Source organism: Saccopteryx leptura, chromosome 5, assembly GCF_036850995.1.
Source record: "Saccopteryx leptura isolate mSacLep1 chromosome 5, mSacLep1_pri_phased_curated, whole genome shotgun sequence".
Taxonomy (NCBI): domain Eukaryota; kingdom Metazoa; phylum Chordata; class Mammalia; order Chiroptera; family Emballonuridae; genus Saccopteryx; species Saccopteryx leptura.
This window is the reverse complement of record NC_089507.1, coordinates 197257913-197272425: the sequence shown is the minus strand read 5'-3', so window position 1 is coordinate 197272425 and position 14513 is coordinate 197257913. Positions and strand designations below refer to the sequence as shown.

The window sequence follows — 14513 nt, the reverse complement described above, 5'->3', positions numbered from 1 at the left end:
ATAGGCTTCTAATGCATGGGGCATTTTGTTCTGACACAATCTCAAGGAAAATCTAAATAAAAAGCAAATGCAAAAAGCCTTTTTCAGAAAACTGGAAGGTCTAGAAATCCACCCCTGCCAACGCTTGGCCTGGAAGCTGCCCCGAATCTACACCATGTTCCGCCAAAGCAATTTAGAGCTCTCTGCTCTGGGAAATTAGATTTTTTCCTTTGGCGTTTGGTTGCACCGTGGACTTTCAACTGACAGTACTTGCATCTTGAGCTGGTTACTCTGAGCACCTGTTCCCAGCCCCTCCTTGCCTTTTCTACTCCGCTCGCTCTGTGTCCTGGGGCTGTCTTGCCCAAGCTCCCTTCGGTCCAGCCAGTAGGACGCACCAGCTGGAGACCAAGGAGCTGGGAGGAGGAAGGAGTGGTCAGGGCATATCGTCCCCACACGCTCCCAGTAGGAGTCAGCTCGGGCTGGTTTTGAACGGAGGCTATATCACCCCAATTTTATGAATCTGCTTACATTTCAAGCAGCCTGGTTTGGATTTGGGGCTGAGAACTATGGTCCCTGATACATGTTTGCATTAAGTTCAAGTCACCCCTGAAGAACACTCACATATATATTTTTTTAACCTGGAATATAGTTTGTTGGTTGCCTGAGAGACAAAATGCTCTGCTTTGTACTATTTAAATGTTAAGAGCGCCTGGGTGTTTTTCTGCAAAAAGCCTGTTTACACTGCAGTGAGTCCCCCCAGGCCTCCCACTTTCACAGGTTAGGAAGTTCCCTTTCATTAGAAAGTTCTTTAGAAAATGAAAAGGATGAAGTTTGTTTGTATCCACTTCTTGCTGTGCTTTCTACCAAATTCTGAATTAATTCCAACCCCAGGCTTAACAGATCCAATCTGCGAGGTCACCCTGACATTATTTTTTATATTAAACCTGACCAGCATTGTGCCAAGCACGCTCGATGTCTTGTTTCTAATCTTCCCCAATCCTCCACTGTAAGTAGAGTTATTCCCAAAGAAGAAACAGAGACTCGGAAAGAAGTAAAGGCACTTAGGTGAGCTCGAGTTTCCACCTCAGTCTTGACGGCCCCAAAGCCTGGATTCTTTCTGCTAGAGCAGGCAGCCAACCACATTCCACCCTCCAGCGAGCTGAGGTTTCGATTTGCCAGTGTCCGCATTTGAGGTTGACATCACTTTCCTGCCTCCGATTGCTCAGAGTTTCGGTGGTCTAGAGCAGTGGTCCCCACCCCCCGGGCCACGGACCGATAGCGGTCCGTGGGCCATTTGGTACCGATCTGCAGAGAAAGAATAAATAACTTACATTATTTCTGTCTTATTTATATTTAAGTCTGAATGATGTTTTATTGTTTTTAAATAACCAGATTCCCTCTGTTCCATCCGTCTAAGACTCACTCTTGACGCTTGTCTCGTAAGTTCGACAATTATATAATATTTTAAAATACCACAGTTTTTACGCTGGTCGCATCATTTTATTTTGTGCATTTATCCATCCCACCCTAAAGGCTGGTCCGTGAAAATATTTTCTGACATTAAACCGGTCCGTGGCCCAAAAAGGTTGGGGACCACTGGTCTAGAGCAAGCCTCACTTCTCCCTACCTGGGTCTGCAGAGAAAAAAGCCATTTTGTTGTTGTTGTTGGAGTTTTTTTGTTTTTTTGTTTGTTTCTGTTTCTGTTTTCTTGATGTCTCTTCTTATTTGTGACTCTTAGAAATTCTCACTTTTGACCAGACTCAGGCTTAGAGGAAAGCTCTCAGAGAGGACAGCCTACACCTCCTGGCGATCTGTTCCTGGCAGTGTTCCTGGCAGTCTGTTCCTGGCAGTCTGTTTCTGGCATTTTCCTTTGGCCTCCTTCATTCTCTTAGCCAGAAGTTTAGCATATTCTGTGGCCCCTTCCTTATTTTTCTCCATACGCGTTTCTCCAGAGCAATGTGCTGATGTTTGCGTTGCAGGACATGTAGAGGAACAAGACGCTGACTCTTGGGTGCTGACTCTCTCTCTTTTCAGACAACACCAGATGCTGAATCGGGGGTCCTTGGGTCCTAGGTTTCTTACCTTCTTTGCTTCGAGGCTTTCTCAAAACATCTTCTTCAGTGAAACTGGAAAGCTTCCGGATTCTGCTAGCTCTTTGGGCCCCAGGTGACAAGACACAGAAGTATCAGTGAAACCAGAATATCTTTTTTCCCTTTTCTTACAATGAGCAAGTTGAGAAGACTGAGATTGCATCCACAGCACAACCCTGAAGAGATCTGCACTTTCTCTCTCCACTCCTCCTCGCTCTGAAACGGGAATGCCTCTTACTCAGCGCCAGGCGGACACGGCCATGGGTCAAGACACCCTGCCTCATGGAGAAACCTCAGGTGTCGTTCCCACCACTGATTCAAACCACATACCCCTTTCATTTGTCACACAGAGCATCAGCAGCAACTTCTGTGGCCACCTGCTTCTTAGAAAAGGTACAGAGTTTGCATTCATCATCTATCTCAGTGAGTTTCTGGAAGCCAGTGACTGGGAGGAAGAGATGTTCAGCTTCATCCTGAAGCAGCTGACCACCTCTGCACCCTCACAACGAAGAGCTGCCATTGTTTGAACCTCAGGTATCAGTCAGAGTGATAGGAACAAAGCAGCGTGGGTCCTTCGTTTGAGAAGATGCCAGGCACCGCTCTATCCAGGCGCAGCACATCTCCGTGCCTCAGAGCTTATTATCTCCACCGAGACAAAGGCTGTTCTCCGCAGAAGGAAGCTGATAAGTCAAGGGTAATTGAGGTCATTGTGGGTGTGCCTGCTCTGGCACCAGCTCCTTTGGGGAACAGGAACCTCAGCAATTCAGGAAAAATGTAACATGTTGACAAAGAGAGGTCAAAGTTGAAAAGGAAAGAAAAGACACTTCTTCTTTAACTTGATATAATTCATGTACCACAAAATGCATCCTTTTAATTTGTACAGATCTGTAGATTTTAAAAGATTTCCAAATTGTGCAATCATCAACACTATCTAACTCCAGAACATTCTTATTACTCCAAAAAGGAACTCCACACTCATTAGCAGTTCTTCCTCATCCTCACCTCTCCCTAGCTCCTAGCAATCATTAATCTACTTTCTGTCCCTATGGTGAGCATGATGTCATATAATATTTGACCCTTTGCGTCTAGCTATTTCCATGTGCCATAATGTTTTCAAGGCTGATCCATGTTGTAACATGTGCCAGTGCCTTGTTCCTTTTGGTTGGCTGAATAAGTGTATAGATATGGTGCATTTTTTTCTATCTATTCAACAACTGATGGATTTTTGGTTTGTTTCCATCTCTTACTATTATGAATAATGCTGCTAGGAATATTTCATGTACAAGTTGTTGTGTGGACATATTTTTCCAATTCCCTTGGAGATATATATATATATCTCCAGCTGTGGAATTGTGGGGTCATATAACACCACCATGTTTACCTTTGGGAGAAACTGCCAAGCTGTTTTCCACATTGAATGCACCATTTCCTATTCCCATCAGAAATGCATGAGGGTTCCAATTTCTCTACATCCTTGTCAACATCTATTATTGCTCACCTGTTTTACTGTAGCCATCCTAGTAGGTGTGAATTGGTAATTAACTGTGACTTTGATTTGCAATCCTGTAAGGACTAATGATGCTAAGCATCTTTTCATGCACTTATTGGACATTAATATATTTTCTTTGGAGAACCATCTATTCAGATCCATTCCTATTTTTAAAATCAATTTACATGTCTTTTTATTGTTAAGAGCACTTTATATTTTCTGGGTACAAGTCCCTTATCAGATATACAATTTGCAAATGTTTTCTCCCATTTTGTGGGTTGTCTTCTCACTTTCCTGATGGTGTCCTTTGAAGCACAGAAATTTTAAATTTCGATAAAGCCGACTGAAGAACTGTGTAGAATATGCCCCAGAATTTTCCTCCTAAAGGATAGTAAAGTTAGGTTGCTCCTAGGGGTATTACATTCAGGGGACTTCCTGCTGCTCATACTAAACCGGCCTCCTGTGGCTTTGGACAAAGACTAGAAGCCTCAAAGAGGAGAGATACGCTACGCACTTTTTCCTGTGCAGTGAGCTGTCCATCGCCGCGGTGCTGAAATCCGCGGTGACATTGTGTGTGAGTCGCCACAGCCTCTGCTGTAAAGTGTGTCCCGAGAAAGATCTCAGAGAAGTTGTGAAAGTAAAGAAAGTCTACCAAGTGGACAAAAGAGAAGGAGCATTCCAGGCAGTGCAGATAGCATATGCAAAAATATAGAAGCAGAAAATAGAATGTCACGTTGAAGGAATTGCAATTAGCTGAGTTCACATCAGAGATGGCGATGGCTTGGAATCAAGTTAGAGAGGCAGCATTGATGGAAAAAAGTGAACAGATTGGGAATGTTTGGAGATAATGTAATGAGATTTGAAAATGGATACGATGTTAAGGATGAGAAGAAATAAGGAATCAAAAGAATTATTTAAACCTTTGACTTGAGAATCCAGGCAGTTGAAGGCAGTATTAATAGAGATGTAGATGAATATAAGAATAGTTTAAAACTGGAAGACTTGTGCTAAGAATCAAGGGCTAGAAAGGAGAGGTAGCAAAACATAGCCATTAAATTTGACAAGAGCATTTTTTTCTTATTTGCTGACTCATGTTGCTTTTGACCATATTGAATCTCCTCCCCCTGAAGCATGTAAAAATACCCTTACTTGTTATCAATAAATTAATTCTTATTATGAGGGAAAGCAATGGTTAAGATAATGGGATCTGGGGGCAATGTCCCGAGTTCAAACCCAAATTCCACCTTCTATGAACCCTGAGGTTCAGTTCTTCCTCGGGAAAAGATGAATAATTATAGTCTCTACCTTTGACTTGTAATGAATATTAAATGAGTAAATATTTTGTATATTGGGGGAAGGACTGTTAATGGGTATGAAGTTTCTTTTTAGGGTGGTGAAAATGGTCTGAAATTAGATAATGGTGATGCTTGTACAATTTTTTGAGTATACTAAAACCACTAAATCATACATTTATTTTAGAGGGTGAATTTTATGGTATATGAATTGTATCTCAAATAAAAAATGTTTTGAACAGCACTCAGAACTATGGCTAAGTAAGGAAGTGTTCATTAATTAAATTGCAAGCCATTAGTTATTATTTTAGATTTAAAAGCCTTTACTCTTCCATCCCTGATGCCCCCTACCACAGGAGCTTTTTCAGAGTCAGCTTCATGCCTGCAGAGCCTGTACCCTTCCTCAGTGTCCCACATGGCCTGCTATGCCAGCCCTCCCAGTGGGCTCCCTCCCAATTCCAAATGTCCCTCTTTCTGTTACATAAAGAAATACCAGCCCTGGCTGGTTGGCTCAGTGGTAGAGCGTCAGCCTGGCGTGCAGGAGTCCTGGGTTCGATTCCCGGCCAGGGCACACAGGAGAAGTGCCCATCTGCTTCTCCACCCCTCCCCCTCTCCTTCCTCTCTGTCTCTCTCTCTTCCCCTCCCGCAGCCAAGGCTCCATTGGAGCAAGGTTGGCCCAGGCGCTGAGGATGGCTCTGTGGCCTCTGCCTCAGGTGCTAGAATGGCTCTGGTTGCAACAGAGCCATGCCCCAGATGGGCAGAGCATCGCCCCCTGGTGGGCATGCTGGGTGGATCCCAGTCGGGCGCATGCGGGAGTCTGTCTGACTGCCTCCCCATTTCCAACTTCAGAAAAATACAAAAAAAAAAAAAAAAGAAAAGAAAAGAAATACCACACCACTGAGGTCCTTTGCTCCAATTCAGTACCATGTCCATTTTTGTGTATCTAAACCAAGAATCAAAACTCATCCCGCTTAATAAGATCCCATCCTAATTAAAAGGCAATTATGATTTTTATTTCCCTTTTTCTTAGACAAGTTATTGTGATAGAGACCATACATGTCCTTTTTTATATATATATATAAGAACTCAGAGGACAGAGTGGAGAAGGAAAATGGGGTCAGTAGGCCAGAGATTAAGGAAGCATAGACTTTAGGGTCTAAAAACCTACCAACTTTTTTCTTCTTTTCCACATTTTTTCACCCTCAATGACAAACTTCAGGCCCATTTTGGCCTCACACCTTTGGATTCACTGTTCCCCTTATATAGAATGCTTTTCCTGCAGGTAGCTACATGGCTCACTCCCATACTATACTCAGCTCTCTGACCAAATGTCACAACTTGGTGATATTCCCAATGTCCACTGACACCCAATGACAAACTGCATGCTCACCTCTCTAGCCTGCCTTCTTTTCTATCCATAGCCTGCATTATGATCTGCCATCATACCAATTTTACCATTTACTTTGTTAGGGTCTCTCTCCCACTAAAATGTCAGCTCCCTCAGAACAGTGTTTTGTCTTTCTTATTCACAATGGTAACCACAACACCTACAACAGTTGTCTGGTGCATAGAAGACACTCAGTGAATATTTGTTGGATGAATAAATAAATGAATGACACAAGAAGCTAATTTTTAGCAAGTATAATATTTTGCACAGATGGTAGGTATTATTACACTTTGCAGGGTATTTGGATTGATCCATATTATTTCCCTGGGTACCATGGAGATCTCTAAGAAGTCATTGTTCTGAAATGAAATGACAGGGGAAAGTTAGTCATTGAATCAAAAGTATTCATGGTTCTGTATAATAATTCAATGTGAAAAAAATGGCATAGAAAGATTAGTCCTATTGTTAGCATCCTTTTTTTCTTTTAAAATTTTTAAAAATCCCCTCCCCTCTGTGCTTGTCTTGCCATTTCCTCCATCGGACTGAGAGATCTTCAGAAAAAAGGGGGCATCAGGACAGGGCTGAGTCTCTGGGGAGGGCTGTAAGCATTTCCCTGTGTCTTGTGGATTGTTCTAGAAATGATCAAAGCCAAGTCAGGTGGGGGTAGCCAGGGGAATCCCTATGTATAGGCAGTTAGTCAGAAGTACAGATGACAACCTGGGACTTGTGAATGGCACCTGAAGTGGGGTCAGAGCTGTGGGGCTGAGTCCTTACCATGTGGGATCTGGATCTGGCGCTAACTCCAGGTAGATAGTGTCAGAACTGGACTGAACTGTAAGACACCCAGCAGGTGTTGGAGAATTGCTCAATATGGGGGGAGGGGGGACAAACCTACTTATCTGGTCACAGAAGTGTTCTGGCTGGGTGGTAGAGGACAAACACGACAGTTTTTTGTTTCATACCACCCAGGACTACTGAAACAGAAACTCTTGGCATGGGGCCCAAAGTCTGTGTTCTAACAAGCCAAGCAGGTGATTCTGCTGCAAGTTCAAGTTTGAGACCGTTGCCTACTTCCCTTGGGAAATCCCTGAAATGTCTGACCCTCCTCCGTCTAGCCTCGTCTCTGTATCTTTCCCCTTGACAGAACCATTCCATCTAGACCCATAGCACCAATTTTTAACTAACTAACCTCGAAGTTCACCTGCCTAGCTCTAAATAATATGCTTATACAATTATTCCAGAAGCTAGATAACAGACATCGTCTCCCCACCAATGGGAGTTAGCTCATAATGTCCCCTCTCTGCCTCAGATTTGATATAGCTCTATTTTTTGGTCCTTCTGTTACTCTTTACAACTTTGGATGATACTCTCAACCCCTATTTCTTGTTTCACTGACTTCCCACAGGATCTCTTGACCCATCTCCTTAGCTCCCACACCCTCTCTCCAGTCCTCCCTCCCATCCACTCCCGAACATCCATCCAAAACCCCTTTGCTTTTATGTTTCTGAACAGTTCTTATTTACAATTCCTTCTGAACTCTGAATTTACAAGCTAAGCCTTTCATGCTCAGCCTGAATTAATTCTAAATATAAGAAAACCTAGGAACAGCATTTAGGTTTACGAGGTCCTGTGTGTGAGAAGCATGGTATACACCATTTAACCCATAGTAAACCCTCCAGCAAGAGTAGTTACCACTGTTTTTGTGCCAAGGAGAATACTGTTCACGTGGCAGCCAGCCTCCAAAGTGGTCCCCAATGAGCCTCACCCCCTGGTCTTCACATTTATGTGTCTTCCCCTCCCACCTTAAATATAGCTCTGACCTCTTTGAACAATGAGATATTGCAGAAGAGTGATTTCCAAGTCAGGTTATAAAGAACACTGCAACTTCCACGTTTTCCTCCTGAGATGACTTGGCCTGGGGACGCAGGCACCGTGTGTGAGGGCCTCAAGCTGTGCTGTGGGGAGGATCGCCCGACAGCCATCACAGCTGCCCTGCTGTGTGAGTGGACCACTCCAGAATGGGTCATCCAATCCCAGTAAAGCCTTCAGATGACTGTCACCCTGGTTCACAGGGTGACTGCAACCTCATGAAAAATCTTGAGGCAGAACTACACAGTTAAGTTGGTTCTGAATTCCTGACCCACAGAAACTGTCAGTGATAATATATGTGTACTGTTATTTTAAGCCATTGAGTGTTGGGGTGATCTGGAGTCCAGCAAAGGGCAACTACCACAGTTCACACAGTGTCTGCATTCCTGCTGAAGGGCTGTGTGTTACAGTCCATGGCTAGTCCCATACAATACTATATATACACAGTATGTAACAATACTATGTTCAGGCTTGCCTGGTCAAGGCATAAATGGGACTTGATGCTTCCTGCTCCTCCCCTGTCTCTCTCTCTTTCCTCTCTAAAATGACTAAATAAAATCTTTAAAGCCCCCCTCCCCCCCCAAAAAAATACTGCCTGACCAGGCGGTGGTGCAGTGGATAGAGTGTCAGAATGGGATGCAGAGGACCCAGGTTCGAGACCCCAAAGTCACCAGCTTGAGCGCAGGCTCATCTGGTTTGAGCAAAGCTCACCAGCTTGGACCCAAGGTTGCTGGCTCGAGCAAGGGGTTACTCGGTCTGCTGTAGCCCCACGGTCAAGGCAGATATGAGAAAGCAATCAATGAACAACTAAGGTGTCGCAACGAAAAACTGATGATTGATGCTTCTCATGTCTGTCTGTCCCTATCTATCCCTCTTTCTGACTCTCTGTCTCTGTAAAAAAAAAAAAAGAAAGAAAGAAAAACAATACTATGTTATAAACTTCAACGTTGCTAAGAGACAATCTTAACTGTTCTCAATACAAAAAAAGAAATAACTACGTGACATGATATGGTGTTAGCTAATGCTACTGTATAATCATATTGCAATATATAAATGTATCAAACTAACACCTGCACACCTCAAACTTATGCAATGTTACATGTCAATTATATCTCAACTTTTTTTTAAAGGAACAGTCCCCTGCCCCCATCCACCCAGGTAATCCTGAGGTAAGGAGTCCCCGCCCACACTCAAGAGAAAAAGTGTTCTAAAAACTGGTTGTCTCCTCTCCCCTAGTCCATTAGCTGAAGTGATCACAGCTTGTGAGATGGGGAAAACATTGAAAGCATTTGCAAGTGCAGGTGAGCCAGGCCTTCTCAAGTCTGGGGGCAGAGGACACCAAGCTGAGCTCCATTGTGTAAAATACGCACAACTGCATCCTGTCTGTCCTATAAGAAATCCACCAGTGAATAATCCAGGGGGAAATTCCCCTGAAAAAATCAGTGGCCACTCCTACCTCCCTTAAGCATTTTGTTTTCTTTCCCTGTTTTGCAAATCTGAGGGAATTACATCTGTTTCATTATGTCTTTAAAATCTCACAGACAATGCCAGCAAACAACATAGCAACCTTGAAAATCTGGTGTGAAAAAAGCGTCTAGCTCTATCTTGCTACTGCTTTGCTCTTCTCAGGGACGTGATTCAAAATACTGATTTCCTCGCCCTAGTCAATACCCATTGATTATTCACCACTGAAGTTATTGAAACAGGCTGATGTGTTGAAGCTAACTCCCTGCTGGTGCCCAGGCTCACTGCAGCGAGTAACTAGATCAGGACTTTGTACATTATTGAGGTTTCACGATTCCATTTTTAAACAGGACCAGAGATGATCTTGAACAAAGAAACCCATAGATACAAAAGTTGAAACTCCATACCCCAAGAGGAAAGCCCACACGGATGAGTGCCTTTGGAGAGTAGTCCAAATAAGTCCTTCTTAATACTAACATCCAATTAGTAGTAATAAGTTCACTAAAATTTGCATGTGCCAAGATTGCTGCAAGCAGCAAACCCAGTTTCATTTCTATTCCACAGATTTTTTCCTTTTTTGGCATTGTTTGAGAATTGCTCATCCCTGGGGCTTCTCTGGAACTCAAATATTTGGTTTCAACCAGTCGAGATTTGGGTTGTTTTTTGTTTTGTATTGTTAATTCACTGACAACATTAAAAATCAGGAGATTTTACATTCTTTAGATGCAGATAGCCAGCTTGGGTCAGTCAACATTCTTCTGTGGAATAACGATTTGTTGTCTCGTGATACAGGTGTTCAGCAATTTGGGCTGGGCTCGGCCAGATGGCTCTCCTGGTCTGAGCGGCCTTGGCTGATTTCAGCTGGGTTTGGTCACGTGTTTATGAGCAGCAGTCGGGTTACATGGGGGCTGGCTCGTCTGGGATGCCCTCAGCTGGGATGCCTCACGCTGTTCCCCGGTCTCCTCCTCCTGGAGGCTAGTTCCAAGAGCAAGAGCTGTAGATGTGACCACCTTGGGCACACGATGTGCTAGTGCCTGGAGGCGGCTGCCGCTTAGACAGACATGGCACCGCACGAGCCTGCCCTTGCTGACCATTTACACAACCATTGGGCCCTGTGGCCTAGGGTCTGCCACTCCTGATCCAAGAATGACCTTCGCCCCATATATCCCAAAGACCCGCCCATCCACTGTGCATTGCGGTTAGTGTCCTGGACTTACTTTTCACCTCTCAGGACACATCGCCTTTCTATCTACCCTGTTTCCTTCCCCCCAGTAAATATCCCATTTTCTGCTCAGAGAATCAATGGCGGAGTGTGTGAAGAAGAGGAAGGAAGGTGATTATTCAGCATTTGGGAGACAGAAAAAGGGCAGCCTTGGAGCCAGACCCACCTGGGTTCTCTTCCTGGCTCCACCACTCTATCTACTTAATCTCTCTGTGACTCAGTTTCTCATCTGTAAAACGGTATCTGCAGTGTTTGCATACTTCTCCTTCAAGATATTATGTTAGTTGAGCCATACGTTTTGCATAATTGTGGACCCATTTTGGTGTAAAAAAATGTAGGCAAAATTAAAACAAAACAAAAGCAAAAACCCAACAACATTCAGAGGAGTTGTGAAGGTTATTTTCCTGTGCAGGCTTCACAAAAGGCAATTCGTCACTCACGTGCAGAAGCGATTTGCTGAAAGGTTCAGAAACAACATTGCCCAAGGGACTGTCTTAGGTCGGTTGTAGCGTTTGCGATTTCTAACTCACTCTCCCCAAACCTCGGAGCTGCGGGCGCCTCTCCGTAGTAGGAGCCTTGGGAGGGCCTGCAGCGCCACCTTCTGGTCGAAGACGTCAAGAAAGGGTTATTATCAGTGCGCAGGGCAGGACCGTTTCTTGAGGGTAAATCTTGCACGCATCTCCTAGCTGCTGCCAAAGAAGCCCCAGTCCCCGAACAGCCACTTCTGAGGCCAGGCCGAGCTCTACCACCTCTGCCACCTTCGTGCATGACGTGGCCTCCCTTCTCAGCCACGGAACATGCCGCAGATGCTGACAGACCCGCTTCAGTGAGCTGGCATCTGTACTCCCATGTGCAGAGGGGGCCCAGGAGCTCCAGACCACCGGCCTGTAACCTCCCTAACATCCTCATCTGCAAAATGGAAATAATGATAATACCAGACCCGTGGGGTTGTTGTTAAGTGCAAAAGTGACGACCCAAGGGAAGCACTCAGGGTGTGGCGGCAAAGCCTGCAGGAAGTAGCAGCTATTGATGTTGGGCATGAACCTCCTCTAAATGACATAATACAGTACAGGGTAGGCAAAAGTAGGTTTAGAGTTGTTCATCTGGAAAATAATGCCGTAATTAAGAAATAATAATACAAGAATAAATTCTGTTTTGTATACTCACAACTGTAAACCTACTTTTGCCCCACCTTGTATAGTAACAAGAACAATAAACGGGGTCCTCCCGCCTACCAGGAGAATGGTAGCGGGTGGATTTACTACCAGCCAGGCTCACACTCTAAGAGCCTTCCTGTATCGAGCCTCAAGCCTTCCTATAAAGTCAGGAACATCATTATCCCCACTTACAGAAAATAAACTTGGGAGAGATTAAGTAATGTGGTCAAGGTCAGCTAGCTAGCAAGTAACAGGACTAAAATTCAAGGGCCAGCAGCCTGCATCTAGAAGTAACAAAAAACTTTCTTCCTGGACAGATATTGGGAGGTCAAATCTCTCCTACTCTTTAGCTTGGTAATTTATCAGAAAGAAAAACTAAGCAAATCAAATGGCTTCGCTTTCCCTCGGATCCCACCCGCCACCCCCAGCCCAGAATGTTTTCACTGCCTGCATGGTGGCCCTGGGTATCTCTGTCTCCATACTGTGGAGAAAAAAATGTAGAAACTGCATTAAGTTAATGAGTTCGAATCACTTGCTTGCTGCTTCCAGAAACTGGTCAGTGGAAGGGCCAGGCTGGAACCAGAGTTAGACCAGAGTGACCTGGGTCAAGACAAGAGTGAGCGTGCACAAAGCAGAGCAACAGATGAGGGACTGACATGTACACACACCCATATACACACTCCCTGATCACCCAAGAACCAACATCATTTTGAAACGTCCTTGCATGGTGATGGACAGAGGCAGTTGACTTGGAGTGATAAACACACAATACAATGTACAGATGATGCATTATAGAATTGTACACCTGAAACCCATACGATTTTATTAACCAATGCCACCTCAATAAATTCAATAAAAATAAAAAATAATGTCCCAGCATGTGGAAGCCGGAGAGCTGGCCAGCGCATGCAGGGGCCTGCAAGGATGTGGTTCAGAGATAACGAGCCGAGTTCCCGGCCACGCATCTCCCGGCCCTGGAATATCACCTTGACTTCCCCCTCATGTCGCTCTTCCCTAGGGTCCCCGCTCCGTGGAAGGTCTGCTGTCACCCCTGCTGTCGCCACCCCCAGGAGGTGCCCCGCAAAATCGGAGGGCGGGAGAGACCAGGAAAGACCGGCAGCTCCAGGTCGGCTGGCGGCCCTTTGGATACACGGGCCCAAGACAAGCGCCCGCCCCCGACACCGGCGACCGGACTTCTGAGTTTGCGTAGAGGCCTTACCGCTCGGTCGGCGCTCAGTCCACACGGTCTCCGCGCATCCTGCAGTGAGCCCTCACTCTGCACGCAAGTGGGTTCTGTGACTTTGGGCCACACGGCTGCTAACGAAACGGCTTTTCCCGTAGGCTCATTGATACAGACGAGGTTCCTGTTCCTGGAGCATCTCACCAAGGTTCTAAGGAAAGGCTGCTGCAGGAACGACCCTTTCCAGGACCCGCCCAGCCTCTCCAGGATATGTCCTTGAAACTGGTTCCAGCTGTGGGAACCGTGGGCAGGACACACGTGCTGAGCACACAGAAGCAGGGAGAAGCCCCCCCCCCCCCAGGGCGAGCCAGCGCACCCCTCAGGTCACGTCCTCCCTGTAACCTCCAGGCCGTGGCCAGTCCCAGGGGTTTTCCCCTCCTGTGTCTCCTCATCCTCCACGGGACCCAGTGTCGCCAGCAGAGCCCAGGGCACGTCCTTGGGCTGCATCCAGAGTTCTGCATCCTCCTGTTGGGCCGCGGCTTCTTGTTCTGCCTCCTCCAGCCGGTTGTCCGCAGGGTGAGCAGAGGACAAGTTCCACGTGCCCCTGCGTTGTGTCACTCCTCTGATTGAAACCCTTAGCTCTTCACCCACTGCAACTAAAAGAAGATCAACATATCTGGCTCCTGGCAACTTTTTCCAAGCTGGGCTCCTGCCCCTCGCTCCTTGAACCTAGCCACACAGGCCTCCGCTGACTCCTCGCCCCAACCCGCCCTGCTCTCGCCTTCCTTTGGAAGTGCACCCATGTTGTCCCACTTGAACATCTTCCCACTGAATAAAGACTCGGTGCTGCTCCTCTGCCTCCTGGAGGCCTTTCTGCCCGCCCAACAGCAGCCGCAACTCCTGATGCTCTCTATCCTCACATGGCTATTTCTTCACTGTCCATCAGAGCAGGGACCACGTCTATTTAACCCAGTGCCTGGAAGATCACAGATGCTTGATGAATACTTGAGGGAGGAAGGAAGAAGGGAAAGGAGGGAGGAAAGGAATGAGAAGACAGACACGGCCCTTATGGGAGAACAGTCAGTAATTGTGAATATCACAATAATAATATAGACCAATAACCAAAATAGGCCCATTCGGAGCCAGATGCTACCCTAAGCACTTTACATGTGTTAATACATTTAATTCTCACAATAACCCCATCATGTACCTGGTATTACTCTCCCTGTCTTGCCTATGAAGAAACGCGTTCAGTAACCTATCTGGTTTCATACAGGAAGCAAGTGACACAGCTTGAGCTTGAACCTGGGCTTCAGTCCAAAGCTCATGCTCTCAGCCTCCTCTGAAAAGACCCTAAATGTCCACCAAATATGAAGAGGGGGCC

General features: G+C 45.7%; 1 pseudogene; it reads right to left on the bottom strand.

Moving 5' to 3' along the window:
• Window positions 1-1723: 1723 nt before the first annotated feature.
• On the bottom strand, window positions 1724-2541 carry LOC136406048 (small ribosomal subunit protein eS6-like; annotated as a pseudogene).
• Window positions 2542-14513: the final 11972 nt, after the last annotated feature.